At 44.2% G+C, this 17,609-nt stretch overlaps 1 protein-coding gene across 3 annotated transcripts in view; it reads left to right on the forward strand.

Annotated features, from left to right (window-relative positions):
* Window positions 1–17,609, forward strand: part of SNX29 (sorting nexin 29) — a 627,210-nt gene that overhangs the window by 153,879 nt on the left and 455,722 nt on the right. The gene's annotated exons all lie outside the window — the stretch shown is intronic.

Below are 17,609 nucleotides of genomic sequence, written 5' to 3' on the forward strand. Positions count from 1 at the left end.
AATGGTGCTGGCAGAATGTTTTTCATTCGCATTTTCTCTAACTGAGTATGCTTAAGCCTTTTTCTGTCTAAGAGCCATTTTTATTTCCTTTTCTGTGACTTCATTAGTTTTTCATTAAAGAACAACAAAATTGAACCAAAAAAATCCCAACTCCTGTAAAAATATCCATTCTTACCAAATTGATCCATGAGTGACTGTATTTTCCTATGCTTGTTTATAATCTATAGCCTACTTTTTTTTTAGTTTATACAACCCCTCCCTGGCAGTATTTATGGTGGCAAAGTAGTTTTTGCCGCTTCCATATAGACTTCATTGTTAATGTCTAGATGTGGTATCTCATTGGGTTATTGTTCCTTGTTGAGTTAACCATTCCTGATTGTTACATATCTGGGTTGTTTCCAGATTTTTCCCTGGTTTAGGTAAGATAAGCAGTTTATTTTTATAAATCTATAGGAGAGATTATGAAAATTTTTGGTTCTTTAAAATGAATTTAAATAAGACCAGGAGGTAAATACGTCTTGTGGTATAGGCAATGGAACCCCGAGTTAAGTAAATTTACAGCATGTACCATTTTCATGCTGCTAGATGCTGTGGGTGGCACTGATGTGATCGCATTTATCTGTCATTGAAACCTGGCACCATGACCCCCTATTTAATTCCTATTCTTGGAGCTTCTCTCCTTCCCTTTTTAAAATGATATCTTAAGAACATCAGAGCAGTTAAATTAATGTTATAAATAAAGAAATAGGTGCTTAACTGGGCATTTTCTCAACTGGACCTCCATTTTCCCTGGCCTTGCTGGGGTTCTGTGGCATAGCTGTGCTTGATATTCACATACTCTTTAGAGACTCTGATGCTGAATCGTCAAAAAAATACAGAATGACATTCCCTATTCTTTTAATGGATTGTATTAGAAATTGGCTTAGATTTGAGTCCCTTCTCTATTACTTGCAAATTGTGTGTTTCTAGGTGAATTGCTTAGCTTGTGCAAGCATGAGTTTCCTCATTTATGAAATAGGGAGGCTAATATTGTCTTATCCCCTGAGAATCGAATGATGAGGAATGGATGTGAGGTTTCATGAGGCCAGGGATACAAGTCAGTGATTGAAGTGTATTTTTTTAAAATAAAATTTTATTGAAGTATGTAATTCATACTTCATAATAAATGTGTCATAAAAGTTGTTATCTTAAAAAACAAACATGCATATCATCCTCCAGGGCTCCCATACATCACCGACCAACAAAACCTTGCATTGTTGTGAAACGTTTGTTATAAACTATGAAAGGGCATTGTCAAACTATTACTTCTAACTATATCCCATATCTTACATTTGTGTAAGTGTATTTTTAGTAGATGATGATTCTTGGGAAAATTTTAGCTCATGAATGGAGTAGATAAAAACAAAAACTAAACCAGGCAATTTTTTAAACTGATTAGTTTCTTAATTTAAACAGTGATTAGCAAAGAGTTTGAGGTACCTGGAAGTTTTCAGTTTGCAGGTGGATGGAACATCTATATAAGAGATGACTACTTTAGAAGGAGAAAAAAGTAGGGAAGCAAACAGAGCAGCTGAATTTGTACATGTTGAAACATTCAATTGCTGACATGTGTCAGACAGAGTTTACCTCTGCCACCTGTCAGTATCTTCTTTTTGCTCATGGCCAGAGAAGGAGCGTGTGTCAGTGTTGTCAGATAGTGGACCTGCTTGGCCAGTTGTAGCTAGGGTACCGGGAATGCCATATCTAATTGAGCTTAATCAGCATGGGGCAGTGACCTATGTGCACTGGGTCCCCCTGCTCCCAGGTATGTAGGTGTTCAGGTCCCAGTTATAATCAGGCAAGTGGGTCATCCCAGTGGTTTAGGGCCCAAGTTCTGGAAGCAGACTGCCATGGCTCTACTGCTCACCAGCTGGGCACATTCACCCTGGGCAAGTTACTTAATCTCTCTGTCTCTTAATTTCCTTAGTTGTAAAATGGGGACAAGACTACTATCTATCTATCTCATGGAGTTGTTGCATGGTAAACATTAGAAAACATATGTTGGCTCCATAAATGTGCTTAATAAATGCTCAGTGTATGTTAGCTGTTAATTTCATTTTTTCTTTAATATAATAATTATGTTTGTTACTCAGAAGCCTGGCCTAATGAAAAGATTCATTTTAACTAGCAGTAATGGAGAAAGAATTAATAGCTGGCTTAGAAAAATGAATTTTTTTTGCCATAAGTATTTTAATACTAAAAGTGTACTTGTGTGTGTGCTGAGTGTATAGTTGTAAAGCAGAAACATCACGAGGAGATCCAGCATTTGATTACACATTTATTTTGCTGTAAAGTAATGGCTTTTTTTCCCTGCTACATAACTCAACAAAGAACAAAGCCCTGTAAACTGGCCCATGGTTCTGTGGCCCCAAGCAGTTGCTGGTTCCTGAGGGGGAGGCATTATAATCAGTAGCAGCTCAGGTTATGTAGGCTACATTCTCTAAATAATTGATTGCCTTATTTCTTATTTCATTAAGAAAACGAGGTCTGAGACACATGTTAAAGAAGATTCAGATTTACATGAGAAGTGCCATTGGGGGAAGTGGGTAAACAAGGCTGTTGTATTATCATGGGGACATTTCCTGTTTTTGCTCATTGTATTAATTATCTCTTGGCACATAAGAACTGTCCCCAAACTCGGCAGCTTAAAACAACAATCTTCTGCGATCTCTGTGAGATGGGAACCTGGGACTAGCTTGGCTTGGGTCCTGGCTCCCTCACGAGGTTGCTGTAGCCGCAGTCCCCTGAAGGCTTGTCTGGGACTGGGGAGTCCACTTTCCAGCTCACATATGGGTCTTGGTGGGAGGCATAAGGCTGCGCATAGCACAGTAGCTGGCTTCCCCAGAGAGAGGGAGCACAAGGTGGAAGCCACGGTGTTTCTCATGTCACGCCAGCTGTACTACTTTTCTTGTGCCACAACTTTTCTCTCCTTCTGGAGAGTTCTGGTGCAATAAAAAGAACATGTTTTTTCCTAGTTGTGTAACTGGGGGCCATTCACTTATGCCCTCTGAGCCTCTGAGTTTTTATTCACAAATTTTCAGTAGGGTGGAGCAGATGCTGCATTTCTTCCCAATTCATTGAGCTTGATGCCTGAGCTGGTATGGTGTGGTTACTGCTGGGTTGGGAGTGCCATGTTGAATCCTGAGCTGGGAAAGCAGCATGGCATGATAAATGGGGTCCTGCATCTGCCACTTGATAACTTCTCAAATCTCAATTTCCTCATCTGTAGCATGGGGGATAATAATGGCACCTACGAACTAATATGAACATATTTTTGGTGGCAGAAACCTAGACCAAATTAGCTTGGGTCAACAAGAAAATTTTTGGTTGCTGTAACTAGGAAATCCAAGAACAGGATTTTCTCCAGGTGTCACTGGATCCAGATGTTCGGATGATATCAGTGCCCTCTTTTTCTCCCCCTTTCTTGGTCATGCACCCTCTATGTGTTCTCATCATTCATTGGTGGTTCTCTGGATACCTCACCAAGTTGGCCTCTGGGAGCACCAGGTCTTGCACAGGATCAAAGGGAAGAGACTCTCTTTATCCTAATGTCCACATAAAACATTTTAGGAAAGACTCTTCTTTGGGGATGTTGTGGCCAGGAGTGGTCAGATGGCCATGATTGACAGCCTTGCCAGGTCCCCAAGGCAGGCAATGGGCAGACAAGATCCATCTGTTATACTTCCTTATGGGATTCTCGGAAAGATTTCAATGAGCCAATGCCCATAAAGCGCTCAGTACAACTCCAAGCCCTGAGTAAGTGCTAAGTAAATGTGATCTAATTTCTTCTTTTACTGGTGCTTTGGCCATGGGTGGGCAAGGAGGCCAAAGCGAGGCCAGAATCTTATGGGCCCTTCCCTTGTCCAAACTTCCCCTTGCACTGAGCAGTTTGGAGTCTCTGCCTACTGGCCTTCATTTGACCTCCAGCTCCTCTTGGTTTGATTTTTAAGCCCTGTCTTCCCAGCATGTGTCCCTTTGTTTATTTGTCCCTCTTGAGCAATCAAATCTGTTGTGATAGCATCTTGAGTATGAAGCTGAGAACTGTTCTGCACAGTCTGTAAGGGAAGGATGGCCCAAGGGCCTCAGGAACCTTGCTGAGATCACTCTGTCCGGCTCCCCTGGGAGACCTTTATTGGCTTTAAATCTCATTTTCTGCCCTAAGGCTCAATCTCTTCTTTGCTCTTTTATTTTTTTTAATCATTGAAGTAATATGAAGACTATTCCCTTTGTGAAAAAGGGCAGTAACTTTCTTTAGTGTCTGTCCAAAGATATGGATTATGTTTTTTTTAATCACAAAAGGTTGGGAGTGGATGTGGATCAAGCGATTCAGCACCTGCTTCCCACATGGGAGGTCCCAGGTTTGGTCCCTGGTGCCTCCTAAAAAAAAAAAAAAACCAAAACAACAAGCAAACAAATGAAAAAAACCCAGCACTGGTGAGCCTGTGTGGCTCAGTGGTTGAGTGCCGGCTTCACACATACAAGGTTTGGGGTTCAATCCCATCAAAAAACAAAACAAAACAAGAGGTTAATGGTCAGAGTGGAGAAGGTCAAACACAGGGAACATTAATTTGAGTTCTGAGCTTGTCCAGTTTTAGGATTTTTGGAATCAATGGCCTGGGTCTTTTCACTGCCTCCTTTCCAGTTGGAATATGTTCTCTGACAGGAAAAGGCAATGGATTTCATCCTGTTGCCAACTCTGATTGGTAATGGCTGTCTGGGACTCTGGGGTGAGAAGGCTGCTGAGGTCTTATTTGGGTTATTTGGGCTTAAGAGGAAAGAGTGCTATTGTGGATTAGTAATGTCTTCTGTGGGTTTGGGAAGGGGAAGTGGTAGAATGCATGCCAAGAATTTTCCAATGCTGTGCTAGCACTGGTGGAGCAGTGGAAACTGTTTGAGGTAAAGACCCAAGGTTAAGATGGTAGCATTGAAAAAAGGAGAATTTGTCACTCTTTTTTGAAGTCCCATTGTTCAGTTCTGTCCAGTAAGAGAAATATGGTCTGGAGGAATATCTCAAACCCACTATGTAAAACAAAACAAAATATTGCTTTAAGGGAGAGTAGACCAGAAATAAGGCCCTGTTTTGATCTGTATGTCTTTTTAAAAATTAGCATTTGTTTTGCTGTCTGATTTCAAAGCCTATATCTAGGGACTAAGAGTTGGGAAAAGAAAAAGAGGGCTTCATTCACTAGAAGAAAAGTTGCTGTCGTGGGCATTATATTGTCTCCCTAAAAGTGCTCTCATACACTTCTCTCACACTGGGATATCAAGCCATCTTTTTTTTTAAATACATATATTTTTTTTTATTTTTAAAGCTTCAGATTACATAAATATTACATCAGAAATATAGAAGATTCCCCTGTACCCCTCCGCCTTTCCCCCACTTTCCACATTAACTACATCTTTCATTAGTGTGGTACATTTGTTACAATTGACGAACACATATTGAAGCATTGTACTAGCCAGAGACTATCATTTACATTATAGTTTATACTCTGTCCTACACAATTTTATAGGTTATGACAAAATGTATAATGGCCTGTATCTATCATTGCATTATCATGCAGGGCAATTCCAGTGTCCCAAAAGTGCTCCCATTTGCACCATTCTTCCCTCTCCCTCTCCTTAGAGCCTGTGGTTCAAGCCATGTCTTGATCCTTTTTCTTGGTTGGTGGTGGGGCTTGATCTCTCCCAGACACCCAGGTTCTGCCCTGATTTGTCTAATCTGGTCAAGATAATTTCATCTGCTTTCTACAGTGATTGGTTCAAGTAACCAAGGCTTGGCCAACTAGATACGATGGTTGTATTTGGTAAAGGAGCCATGGTGGGAGGATGGAGAACTCTGGGAACTTTGGAGAAAGATGGTCCTTGGATGGGATGGTTGGGGTGGCTCCCTTCTGGACCACATGCCTTGAAGATATGAAGGTTAAAATGACTTTAACCATTTTACCACAATGAGGAGAGTCAGCCTTAGTAGGGGAAGCTAAGAGTCTTATGACCTCACTGAGCTGGTGAGTGAAACTGCTCTTGAAGTTGAGAGCTGTCTTTTGACTTTCCAGTTATGTGGGCCAACAAACCCCCCTTGCTACTTAAGCCATTTTAAGTTGGATTTTCTTTTTTTGCTACATCAAGAGCACTCTTTGGTACAGAAGACTTTGCCCACCGTCTCCTGACCATGGATTAGGGCAGGTCCCCCTGTGATGTGCTTCCTCAGGACCTAGTGTTCCTTCCTATTATTAAATTTAATTGGCAGTCATGTGTTTGAATTGCCACTCACTTACTTCCTGTAGTCTTTTTTAGATGGTAAGTGCCATGAGGGTAGTGACCTAGCTTTTTTGCTTTCCTTGTATGCGGCGGCTTGCTCGGTCGGTAGAGGTGGGGTCTGGCTGTGGACGAGGGGTCGGTCCAGCTCAGGACGAGGGGTCGGTCCTGCTTGGGACGAGGGGTCGGTCTGGCAGCAGACGAGGGGTCGGTCTCACAGGGGTTGCGCAGTTCGGCTGACGGGGTCGCCTGGTGAAGCCGGCGACGAAGGGGTCGCCCGGAGAAGCAGGCGACGAACTGGGGACAAGGGAGGCCAGGCCCTTGTCGGGGGCTCTCAGACTGGAGGGCGCACGGCAGAAGAACTACCGCGGAGACGAGGTAAACACGCAGGTCCACTTTATTGAGGGAGAGGCAACAGTTTTATAGGGGCTGGGGAAGGCTGATTGGTCGAAGCCACGCCCTGTTCTGATTGGTTGCCGGAGAAAGGTCAGTGGGTGGTACTGGATGGGGGGGGGGAGGGGTGGTGATTAGGGATTGGCTGTTGCTGTTGCTGAGGGAAGTGGCAGGGCTTAGTGATTGGTGGCTGCTGTTGCTGGGGTAGAGGGCAGACTTGAGTTTCCCGCCCATGCCTGGCTGTTGCTGCTGTCGGGGGAGGGAAAAGGGCAGACTGGATTTTTCCGCCCACGCCTGGCTGTTGCTGCTGTCGGGGGAGGGGAAAAGGGCAGACTGGAATTTTCCGCCCTGCGCCTGCGCAGGGAGAAAGAAGACGCAGGGTGCCGCCCCACAGGCATCGTGTGACGCCATCCGGGAGGAGGGGCGGCCGCGGAAGCATGGCTGCCGAGAAGGGGAGACCCGAGGGCACTCTGCGCCCATGCCGAGCTTCCTTCAGGGGTGGCGGTGAGTCCGACCAGCCACCCTTTTATGGGGGCAGCGGCTTGGCCTGCCGCGGCTGCTCCACCGCCAGGCCAGCAAACCACACTTCAGCCCGAGGGGTGACCGCACTTGTATCGCTTGCACCTAGCACAACGCCTGGTGCAGAGCAGGTCCTCGGTAATATTGATTAAACAAGGAGTGAAGGGATTACAGGTTTTTTGATGGTGTCAGCTGCTTGGTGGGAGGGGGGGCAGTCTTTACTGTGCAGTGCCAGAGCCTCCCTGAGAAACAGTGACTTCAACATCCTGATCACTCTTCTCCCTCCATTCTCTTGGCTAAGTGCAGTCAGTCAGAGGAAGCTCCGACCTGCTAATAGTATTCATTTGCCCCAAGACTACATTCTGACCACCTTTTGGGAATGGGCCTCTCTGAAAATCCCTTACCCATTCATTTACTTCTCACTGCTTAGAGTAGGCATTAGCGAGACTCTTTTAGTAGCAAGTGGCAGAAAGCCACCTGAACATGGGTTATGAAAAAGTACATTTGATTGGCTCATGTACTGCAAAGCTTAGGAGAAGTACTCACTTTCTACGCAGCTGGATCCATGGGCTCAGAAGATAGCTCTCAGTGCCCATGTCTTTCCCTTTGTCTCAACTTCACTCTCCTGTAGTGACTGCATGGCTCCGCAGCTCCAGGCTTACATATGTTACTTAGCAACCCCAGTGGCAGGAGAGTAGTTCTTTCTGATTGCTCCAGAGAAAGTGCTGGAACTCACTCTCATTTCGCCAGCTTGGGTGAAGTGCCCTTCCCTGAACCCCTGCCTCTGTCGGCAGAGAGAGGGATTATCCTCCTTGCCTAGACCAGGGTTACTTGTACCCTGGAGCAGGAGGTAGTCAGCTTTTCTTCAGTCGAATGACATGGAGCAGGAACACGAATCGTGGAGAGGAGTGTTCTCAAAAGAAAAATCAGGGTGCTGTCCCATCAGATGGGGGTAAACGCTAGGCAGGCAGTGGGTTATTTCTGCAGTGGCTCATCTCCCCATTATATGTGGATTCTCGCAGATTGCCAAGGTGAAGATGCCGTGCTTTCACTTTTGTGCCAACTGTATTGTGAGTGAGTGAAGAAACCTGGGCTTCTGCCATTCTGATTGGTAGTATGAATGTCTCTGTGCTGCGTTCTCTGTTGTGTTTTATTTTTTTATTTTTTATTTTAACGTACGTACTTGGGCCTGGGATTGAACACCAGACCTCGTATGTGGGAAGACATCGCTTAACCCCTGAGGCACACTGGCTCCCCTGAGTTGTTTTCTTCGCCTGTTTGTTTGTTTTCGTTTTTAGGAGGCATCAGGGAAGGAACCCAGGATCTCCCATGTGGGAAGCAGGTATTCAATTGTTTCAGCCACATTCGCTTCCCTCTCTATTATGATTAATCATCCTTGGTTAGATGTTTATGTCTGATATGATTTGACCTCATTAACAAGTGCTTAGCCAAGTGACTGGCATTTTTTTTTTTTTAGGGATCAATTATATATATATATTTTAATAATATTTATTTTTTATTTTTTAAAAGATACTTAGATTACATAAATGTTACACAGAAAATATAGGAATTCCTATATGCCCCACTCCCCATACCTCCCACACCTTTCCACATAAACAACATCCTTCTTTGGCATGGCACATTCATTGCAATTGATAAAACACATCCTGGGGCATTGCCACTGAGCATGGACCATAGTTCATGTTGTAGTTTACACTCTCTCCTGCAAAATTCTGCATGTTGTAGAAAGATATAAAATGGCCTATATCTGTCGTTGAATTGTCATTCAGGACGATTCCCAAGTCCTGAAAGAGCCCCCGTATTATACCTGTTTTCCCTTCTCCTAGCCCTCACAGCCTCTGGTGCTAGAATCACAATATTCCATTGGTAGAATACCAGTAAGTCCACTTTAGTTCGTAGTTCGTTCCTCAATCCTAAGGATTCTGGGACGGTGATGTCCGCACCACCTCTTATTGAGAGGGGACTTTGATCCCATATAGCTGATGGGTGGGACTCTCTTGCTTGCAGTTGTAGGGTCTTTCATTTCCTTGGTGTAGTGGTTGTCAGTCTCCACCTCCTCATTAGTTGTCCTGGGTGAGTAACTTTGGCATCTTTAGACCTGTAGTTTTCAATCTCAACAGGCTCTGTATCCTTATAAATAAGTATTTTAATAAAATATTTGCTAATACCTATATCACTATTCTGAAATGAAATTCATGGCTAATATAACCTACCTACACACATAATTTAAAAAATAAATATAATGCCCAAATTTATGAAGGAGAAATAGAAGGAAAGTGATTTGTAATAAAAATAGGTTCCAATATGTATATTGGTTGGGTATGACTGTGAGAAAACATGATGTAGTAAGTGCTTGCACCTACTTAAAATGTGTAAGTTTGGCTTTAAAGGATGTGAGAAGATTAGAAGTCATTCTTTATAAGAAGTATGGAAAATGAAATAGCAGAGTATAGGTGGACTTGAGAGTAAAAACTAGTATATTCAGTGTATTTTAAATGAGTTAGATTCTAGGCTCATATTATGAACAAGTTTTTCACCTACACGAATTGCTGGAAGGACAATTGAGAGTAATCAGGATGTAGGTTGATTCTTGGTTGTATGGGGCTGCCTGGCACTTTTCAGGGTAGCTGGTAGTCATGACCCTCACTCTCTAAATGCTTGTAGCATACTGTCACCCTCATAGTGACCAAAAGTGTCCCCACAATTTTTTTTTAAGGCACCGGGAATCGAACCCAGGGCCTCCTATGTGGTAGGTGGGTATTCAATTGCTTGCTCCACCTCCTTTCCCCATCCCCCACAAGCTTTTTAAAAAAAAGTTTTTTTAATTTCTCTCCCCTTACCCGCCCCCCCCTTTGTCTGCTCTTTGTGTCCATTTGCATTCTGGTTTGGCGGCACCAGGAATCTGTGTCTCTTTTTGTTGCATCATCTTGCTGTGTCAGCTCTCTGTGTGTGTGGCGCCACTCCTGGGCAGGCTGTGCTTTTTTTGCATGGGGTGGCTTTTCTTACGGGGCGCACTCTTTGCATGTGGGATTCCCCTATGCGGGGGACACCCCTGCATAGTACGGCACTCCTTGCATACATCAGCACTACGCATAGGCCAGCTCATCACACGGATTAGGAGGCCCTGGCTTTGAACCTTGGACCTCCCATGTGGTGGGCAGATGCTCTATCAGATGAGCCAAATCCGCTCCCCCCCACAAGCTTTTGGTGCACTTCTAGAGGGCAGCCCTGTCCCCAGTGAGGACGGCTGCTTTAGACCTTTCTCCAGGGTTCTCTTTCCAAGACTGTTTGCAGTTGCATCCTCAGGATGTTGTGTTCAAGAGCCTTCTGGTCCTTTTTCAACTGCCCTGGTCTTTTACAGGCCTTGGCCCTGCCCATGCCCTGTCTATACTGAGTTCAGCCGTTGTATGTTGTGCTCCTACTGTGCCAGCGCATCCCTGCCCTCCCATTCCTCACTTTGCTCAGCATGAAGCCTGTTTTCTAGGGTTGCTAGCTCTTTCTCTTGCCTGAATCTCATTACCTGAGTGAGTCGTGGCGCTTTGTCATTCTTTAGCACATCCTTGTCAGTAACTGGCAGGTCTTTAATGACTTAACACCTAAGCAGCCAGGGAGTGTTGTATGCATGGGGTGGGACCCGTGTGTGGGGACAGGAACAATACAGGACACACGTGTCAGGACAGGAGACTAGAAGCCTTGGGAGGAACTTTTCCTAAGTTCAATGCCACCACGGTGAAGGATGGATGGTTAATTAATATCCACTCATTTACTTGTTAATTTGTTCATCAAACATTGTACTGTGTGAAGTGTAGCGGATCAGATACAGACAAGATGCAGCTACCCCTAACCTCTAGGAGCTGAAAATTAAGCTAAGGGGGATAGATAAAGATTTCTAACTTTTTGGCTGACAGCCTCATGTGCTTCAGTTTTTAGGTGGCCTGTCTTAGGGGGAGTGTAGTCTAATGTGTAGGCAGGCCTGGGTTTGAGTCCTGCTTCTCATGCGGGGACTGGGGTGAGACAACTGAGGCACCAAGGGTACCGAATTTAAGGAGGCCTGCACTGATTGCAAGTGCTTCTACCACCTCTAGATGTGTGATCTCTTCTCTTTATTTTCCTCAATGGTTCTCATCTGGAAAATTGGGGGAAAAATAGTCTTTTTTTTTTTTAGGAGGTATGGAGATTGAACCCAGGACCTTGTACATGTGAAGCAGGCGCTCAGCCATTTGAGCTACATCTTCTCCCCTCTCCCTTTTAGATATTATGCAAAAGATAATGCACAAAGAGGGTGAAGCACAGTGCCCTGCAAAAGCCAGCCAGGGTCTTATTATTGGTTTCCTGGAAGTAAATTATCCATTCATTTCAAGGTTGCAGAGAGTCATTATCTGGAGTTAACGGTGCCTGCTGTTGCTCAGATGTAACAAACTAAAAAAAAAAATAGAGTTTTCTGGGTTGAAGAGAGAAATGTGTTGTGTAGACTTGGCTATACAACACCGTCACCTGGAGAGCTTTAAAAAATACTGTGTCCACCCAGGCTGGCCTCCAGACCAATTCAGTCAGAATCTCTGGAGGCAAGACCAAATGCCTCAGGTCATTCCAGTGTGCCATGGAGGCTGAGAATCAATGGCTTAGAGCAGCCTTCTCAAACTTCAGTGTTCCCACAAGGCACCTGGGGGTCATGTTAGGATTCAAATTCTGATTTAGGAGGTCTGGGGTGGGGCCTGAGAACCTTCATTTCCAGCAAGCTCCCAGGTGCTGCTGCTGCTGCTGGTTGCTGGACCTTACTCTGAGGAGCAAGGGCTTAGAGGGAGTCTGGAAGGGTAACACTGCCGGTTATTTGAAATCCTCACCTGGGCTCTCGGAGTGGTGGAGGTATGGGTGATTTTTATCTCAGAACCAAGGTGGGAGCCGAAGTGTTTTCTTTGTGTGTTTGAAAAATGCAGAGAATACTATGACCCTTTATAGGAATCAGCACTATTAACGTTGGTCACTTTTGCCTCAGGTTTTCTTTGTAAATAACCTATGAACGACCTGCTGGCTTGCTTAGTGGGTGTTGAGGGATCTACATGCGAGCTTCCATCATGTGCCGTGATTCTCCAGCTTGCTTGCTCACTCAACACTGAGTTGGACACGTTCAGGTTAAATGGACACGAGTGGAACACTACAGTGGAATTCTGCCATGCCTGGCCAGCTTGAGATGTCTCGAGAAAGCTCCTGTTTCTGTACTGCTGAGATTGAATCATGTCCCCCCCCCGCACTACCCCCCCCCCCAGACATGTTCAAGTGCTAACCCCCATTTGTAAGTGAGATCTTTGAGATTCTTCTGAGACCAAGCCAAACTGAATCAGGATGGGCCTTACTTCATCACGGCTGGAGGCCTTATGAGTAGAGAAAATTTGGACATGGTGGTAGCAGTGAGGAAGAGACAGGAGGCAGAGCGTCACGTGACGGCGGCAGAGATGGAGTCAAGGATTGGCAGCGAGCCACCGCCGCAATGGAGGCAGGGCTCGTCAGCATCTTGGTTTTGCACTTTAAGCCTCCAAGACTGTGAGACAATAAATTCCTGTTGTTTAAGCCAACCGATCTGTGGTATAGCAGCCCAGGCAAACTAAGAAAAGTGCTTTTTGAAATTACCTTTAAACTGTAAAAGCAACCTTAGAACCTGTAATGGGAAAAAGAGTTCCAAATCTCATTTCCTTAGCACAATTATTACTTCCATTCTTAGTTCATTAAATATAATTCTTTACATAGTTGTGCCATTAGTAATCTATTTTTACAAGGAATTTATATTCCATTTATTATATAATTTTTTGTATTTCTATGTAGACTTCAAATTATGTTTAAATAAGGTTTCCCCCCCTCTGAATAAAAGTTTTAACAGAAGTCTAGAAAGAACAATAAACTTTAAAGAAGAAAATCACCTGTAACCCCTCTTCTGGATCAATTACTATTGAGGTGTTAAGGCATTTTCTATTTTATTTTATATGTATATTCACTTTACATAGTTTTTTTTTTTTTAAAAAATATTTATTTATTTATTTAATTTCCCCCCCTCCCCTGGTTGTCTGTTCTCGGTGTCTATTTGCTGCGTCTTGTTTCTTTGTCCGCTTCTGTTGTCGTCAGCGGCACGGGAAGTGTGGGCGGCGCCATTCCTGGGCAGGCCGCACCCTCTTTTCACTCTGGGCGGCTTTCCTCACGGGCGCACTCCTTGCGCGTGGGGCTCCCGCACGCGGGGGACACCCTTGCGTGGCACGGCACTCCTTGCGCGCATCAGCGCTGCGCATGGGCAGCTCCACACGGGTCAAGGAGGCCCGGGGTTTGAACCGCGGACCTCCCATATGGTAGACGGACGCCCTAACCACTGGGCCAAAGTCCGTTTCCCTTTACATAGTTTTTATCCATTTAAATCTCTGCATTGATATTCCTCTTTGAAAAATAGCTAACATATCATAAGCATTTTGTATGTTATTAACTTCTTATGGCTATTACTTTTTAAAATAAAAAAAATTCTTGTATTATTTGGCTATCACTTTTGATGGCTACATGGAATTCTTTGGATACATCTTTGCTTCCCACGTCATCCATTTTTCTTAATCATTTAGGTCATCTTCAGTTTCTCCCCCTTTCTGGGTAGTGTTTCCGTGGACATGAACATATTTTTTCATAAAGCTTTTCTTGTTTTTTTTTTTTTCAAATTTTCCCTTAGAAGTGGGATTTCTATGTTAAAAGGTAAGTGTTTGTAAGGCTCTTGATACGTATTGCCAAAGTCTTTTCTGAGATGGAGGCCTTAGCAGCGTGTCAGAGGGCCCACCTCGTTAGCCTTTTGAACAGCTGCACAGCCTGCCATACTTGACTGAGCAGCTTCCGTGTGGGTTAGTATTTGGGCCCCTTCCGGTCTTCTCTGATTATAGATGAAGCTGAGATGAGCATCCTTGTGTATGTGGCTGTTTCTCCCTCTGTCAGTTTCTTTTGTTGGTATGCATTCCCAGGAAGGGGATTGTAGGACCAAGGACGAGAATGTTTTAATGGCACAAGTTATGTATTGCTCTGGCTCCAGGGTCAGGCAGGAGGACCACTCACTAGAGCGTGAGCCACGTCTAGCTTCATCCATCATCCCTCGGCTCCTGTCTCTGCAGCTCTGGAAGGTGAAGGTGTCCTTGGCAGGAGTGACTTTCTAGCTGATTCTCTGTTCTGGGAGTTGTAACAAGGGGTTCCCCAAAAGCGAGAGAATGGAAATTCCAAATGCTACAGTCTCTAAACTGAGATCATGGAAACACCTTCTTAAATACCATGAACAGGGGGCAGCCATATAAATGCCTTCATATCCCTTTTTAAATATTTGTGTCCAATGTGTATATTTTTCTACATGAAAATAAACAGCACAATGGGAGAAGAACAGCAGTATCCATCGTATCTCTTAAAGCAGTCACATACAAGGGAGAAAGCCATATGCTTATTTATTTTCTCTAGTGTTTCTAGACTCCAATCAGAGACTCAGGTTTTGTTGATTAACTTAATTTTGAGAGCGTAAGCAGCAAGGTATATTTGCATGACCATCTGCGTTTTGACGCACACACCCATATAGAATCAATGAGCTTTAGACCCATTTGTACCCGGCGCCAGATGTTCCTGCAAAATCTGCACCGGCCATGGACTGGGCAGTTCATCAAGATGCAAAAAGTGTGCAGCTGTTAAGGGAAAACAGAGAAGATTGCATCTGAAACATTGCTTTAACCCATCACTTTTCACTATCAAAGCACAGAAGCAGGATGAGGTAAAAAAATTACCGAAACCAATAAATATGATCGAACTCTCATTAAAAGGTTATGATAATTATCCACTAGGGAAGGAAATGAGTTTAGCATTCATTAATGTTCCATTTGCTGTCTTGTTTAATGATAAGTAGCAGAGAAATCTAGAGGAGTAAATAAAAATGAGAATGGTTGTGAGGGATAACAAAAGAACCCAGGAAAGGAGAACAATTGGAAAAGAGATGATGCTACTAAGAAAATGCTAGCTTTTGTGAAACTTGAGAAGAATGGTTGAAATTAAGCAACTTGACCCAGCTGATCCAAGGAGCCGGTGCTTACTGTTTAGTTCAACTAGCTTGCTTTTCCTCTTTGCCAGGTGACAGAATTTGTAACTTAGTTATTCGTGGAAGATAATTTTTCAAGTTTTGCCTTTCCGGTATGGTTCACAAGGTGGCAATTTCCGTGTCCCTGAACATGAAGCCTGGGTCTTAAATAGAGCCAGCATGTGAACGCCCTGCAGGCTGTGACAGTTGCAGTGACATCACTGCCAAGCAACTTCTTGTTATTTTGGAGCCAGAGAGGGGAGCAACAGGAAGCTCAGCAGAGGGGAGATATTCTTGGCAGCAGCAGCAGTGTGGTTTAGAGAGAGACAACTGTCAAGTCTAGTGATTCTGGAAGTTTGCAGAGTTTATTTGTTCACCGAGCAAGTAAAAGTTCACCAAGTTCTTATTGGATGCCAAGCTCAGACAGTGTAAAGACACGTGAGATGCACGCCTACCATCACCCTGCTCCTGCCACCAAGCAGCCATCACAAAAATCTTTTTTTTTTTTAGCAGAAGAATCCTTTCCTCCAATGTAATGTTGCTTGGGAGCCCCAGACGTGAACCTGAGGGTGGAACTGCTCCGGTTGAAGTGGAGGTTGGGGTCCTGGGATGTCCCTCCTGCATCCTCGTGGGCTGCTGCAAGACCCCCGCAGTGCTGAGGAGCACAGTTTAAAGATGCTGATGTAGGATGGAGTAGGTTTCCTTGGAGTCCACTTCTCTATTGTATCTGATAGTGTGGAGGAAGGAGATGTCATGACTAAAATAAATCCAGGGACAGTCTCCACATCCCTTCTGTATCTCACAGACTCTTTCCTTTCCCAAGGTTGTTTTTAATTGGGAGCAAAATTCCTGCTTTCCTTATCGATTCCTCATTTGCTCATCAAATTTTATAGTATGATCTCTCCCCTTTCCTGTATTCTACTTTTTTCTTTTTTCCGTAGTATTTATCACCTTCTAATATGTTATTTTTTATACTCAGTATTTATTACTGCCTTTTCTATTATGTTGTAAGCCTTACGAAGCCATGGACCCTTGTCTGATTTGTTAATGGATGTTTCCATCCCAAGGGCCCTGCACAAAGCCAGGCATATAAAAGAGCTCCTGTCATAACCCACTGAATGGACTGCGGGAGAATGTAAACTACAAAGTAAGCTATAATCCCTGCAGTGTAGCAGTGCTCCAAAATGTATTCACCGGATGCAGTGCATGTGCCACACTGATGGGGGTGGTGGTGTTGGTGTGGGAGAGGTGGGGTGTGGGGTGTATGGGAACCCCTTTAATTTTTTAATGTAACATTTTGTGTGATCTGTGTATCCTTAACAAAAAAGACAATAAAAATTTGCTATAAAAATGAATTAAAAAGTTTGCTATAAGAATGAATAACAAATGAAGATTTGTCAGTTGCTTCTGTGTTGTTGCTCTGCTATGTTTGGGATATGTTTCCAAGGTCATCTCATGGTCTGAGATGGCTACCTAAGCCCCAGCCATTACATCTGCATTGTGGGCAGCAGAAAGGATGAAGCAAGGGAAAGGGAAAAGGAGTGTGCATCAACCTCTCTTAAAGAGGATACCTGCAAGTCACTCAAAAGCAGTTGCCTTCACTTCTCAGTGGCTTGAACCTATTCTGTTAGGAATGCTGGGAAATGTGATTTTTATTTTTTAGGAGGGCACATTGTCACCCCAAATAAAACAGAAGAAGGGGGGAATGGGTATTTTGGTAGGCGTGTAGTGGCCTCTGTTCAGTGCTGTGAACATAGAAAAATGTACTTTGCTGTTTAAATTTAAAATGTGATGGGGTTGCCTGGGTTCAGAGCTGTGGCCATCGCATGGCAGCCTGTCCCCATCGTGACTGGCAGTGTGGCTTCGAGGCAGGCAGGCCTTGGCTGAGATCCCTGTGCTAACCACTCGGTAACTGGGTGACTCCGGGCAGGTTACTTTAGGTCTACAAGGCTCATTTAAAAAAATCTGTATACTGATAATAGTAATGCATGATGGTGAGAATTAAATGGGATAATGCAGGTGAAGGAATGTGGTGTGGCGTTGGGTACAGTGGGTTAGTAGTCTGAAGCCATGATTTATCATCCCATGATCTTTGTCACTGTCTTCAGAAAAGTGTGGTTTCTGGGAGCTGAGGGCTCAAGGATGACAGAGGCTCACAGAAGGGCATTCTTGGCAGAGAGGGAGAGGGCCAAGAAAGAGCATGGTGTGCTGAGGAGCTGCAGGCAGCTAGCTCACTGTGACTGGCAGGGAGAGCGGGAGTCCCGGGCCTGTTCAGAGAATGACTAGGGAAGGTTCTGGACAGATCCCAAAG

This window comes from Dasypus novemcinctus, chromosome 23, assembly GCF_030445035.2.
Source record: "Dasypus novemcinctus isolate mDasNov1 chromosome 23, mDasNov1.1.hap2, whole genome shotgun sequence".
NCBI lineage: Eukaryota > Metazoa > Chordata > Mammalia > Cingulata > Dasypodidae > Dasypus > Dasypus novemcinctus.